Raw genomic sequence first — 2,196 nt, 5'->3', positions numbered from 1 at the left:
TGGCAAAGAATTGCCACATGGGATCTACAACAATCATGAGCCACATGCAAGTCCTCTGCAACAAGGAGAGGAAAACTCATTAAAAGAGGGAAAAGGGGGACTTCACTGGTGGTCCAGTGGTTAATACTCCATGCTTCCACTGCAGGGGGCGTGGGTTTGATCCCTGGTTGGAGAACTAAGATCCCGCATGCCTCATGGCATGGCCAAAAAATAAAAAGTAAAAAAAAAAAAAAAGGAGGGAAAAATAAAGTTGGGAGGCCTATAGCAAACAGAGTATATTGGAAGAATTGAGAATTTGAAGTATAATGGCTTTTCATTGGCTGAGTTGTGACAGTCTCTCATTGGCTGAGCTCTTGCCAGGCAAGAGAAGGAAATCTTTCTTCTTCCTGTTGAGCTGTGCTATCATTGTCAGTAGTACATGAGAGCTCCCCCTTCTGGCCTCTTCACTCTTTTAACTGAGGTTTCTGTTTATTCATTTTTAGATAACATTATTTACATAATATTTTCATGTAGTTATTGGATATCTGATATATTCTTTGGAAAAATAACTATTCATATTCATTCCCATTTCTAAATTCTTTTCTTGTCTTTTTCTTATTGAGCTATAGGAATTTTATATATATGTATATTCTACTTAAGAGTCCCTTATCAGACGTGTTTTGTAAATACTTTCTCCCATTCTGTGGGCTGCCTTTTCACTTCTTGATGGTATTGTTTGCATCACAAAAGTTTTTCATTTTGATGATACATGATTTATTTTCTTCATTTAATGCTCTTGCTTTTGGTGTAGCTAACATTTTTTAGATTAGATTAAGCTAATCTAAAAATTAGCTTAACAAAATCATGAGGAGTTACACTTTTGTTTTATTTTAATAATTCTATGGTTGTTGCTCTTTCATTTGGGGTTATACTAAATTTTGCATTAATTTTTGTGTATGTTGTGAGGTAGGAGTCTAACTTTATTCCTTTGTGTGTGTCCTAGAACCAACTCTTGAAAAGACTGTTCTTTCTCCATTAAAATTTTCTGCACCTTTGTTGAGAATCAATTGAGTATAAATGTAAAGATTTAATTATGGATTCTCAATTTCATTCCATTGAACTATATATTTATTCTAAGCCTACACTTCATTAGAAATGGTTAATTCTCCAACTTTATTTTTAAGTTTGCTTTCCCTTTCAGTAATGAGGCTCCTGCATGATTGCGGGGCACAGTGTCAGAGTCAGACTGTGGAAGTATTCCTTGCTGTCTTCCTTCTGAGAACAGCTCTGGTCAGGTGACTGGGACCACCAGAATCTAGGCCGGGGGTTGGGGCGGGGAGTGGCTCATGTGTTGTCAGACCTGCCTCCAGCCCCATGCTGGATCTGTGCTGACCCAATGGCCTTGCACCTTCCCAGGGTGGCTTTGTCCACTACAGTGAAGTGACCAATTAGTTTATCATGCTCAAAAGCTGCGTGGTGGGAACCAACAAGTGAGTGCTCACCCTGCCCTAGTACTTGCTGGTGCAGACCAAATGGCGAGCTCTGGAGAAGACTGACCACAAGTTTATAGACACCACCGCCAAATTTGGCCATGGCTGCTTCCAGACTGTGGAGGAGAAGAAAACGTTCATGGGATCACTTAAGAAGGACGGAATGGCAAAGGAAGAAGGGGCCTAATGTCAGAACAGATTTGTACAGCTGGTAGAATCTCAATAAGGTTATTTTCCAGTAGGGGTATGTGGGGAAGTTTGCTTTCTCGATTCTTATCATCTTACAATTTCATATGAATTTCAGGATGGACGTGTCAATTTCTGCAGAAAAAAAAAAAGGCAGCTGAGATTTTGATAGGAATTGCATGGAATATGTAGACCAATTTGGGAGTGTTGCCTTATTAACAATATTAAGTCTTCCATTCCATGACAATGGATGTTCTTCCATTGATTTAAATATTCTTTAATTTCTTTCAATATTTTTTTTGTAGCTGTCTGTACCCAAGTCTTGCACCTAATGTTAAATCTGTACCAAAGTGTTTTATTTTTTTTATGCTATTGTGATTTGTTTTCTTAATTTTATTTTTGCAATAATTGTTGTTGATGTGTAGAAATATAATTAATATATGTATACTGACCTTGTATCCTGCAGCTTTTGTAATCTCATTTACTAATTTTGCTAACACATATATATGGAATCTAAAAATTAAAAAAAAATGGTACTGAT

General features: G+C 37.2%; 1 non-coding gene across 1 annotated transcript; it reads left to right on the top strand.

Annotated features, from left to right (window-relative positions):
- Positions 1-1,171: 1,171 nt before the first annotated feature.
- LOC112397608 (small nucleolar RNA U83B) lies at positions 1,172-1,265 on the top strand. The gene has a single exon (XR_003002825.1). It is a non-coding gene; the product is annotated as a small nucleolar RNA U83B (small nucleolar RNA).
- The last annotated feature ends 931 nt before the right edge of the window (positions 1,266-2,196 follow it).

The sequence above is a fragment of the Neophocaena asiaeorientalis genome, unplaced genomic scaffold (assembly GCF_003031525.2).
Source record: "Neophocaena asiaeorientalis asiaeorientalis breed wild unplaced genomic scaffold, Neophocaena_asiaeorientalis_V1.1 scaffold218, whole genome shotgun sequence".
In the NCBI taxonomy this organism is placed as follows: domain Eukaryota; kingdom Metazoa; phylum Chordata; class Mammalia; order Artiodactyla; family Phocoenidae; genus Neophocaena; species Neophocaena asiaeorientalis.
Note: the sequence above shows the minus strand (reverse complement) of the source record. Positions and strands in the feature narration are given on the sequence as shown.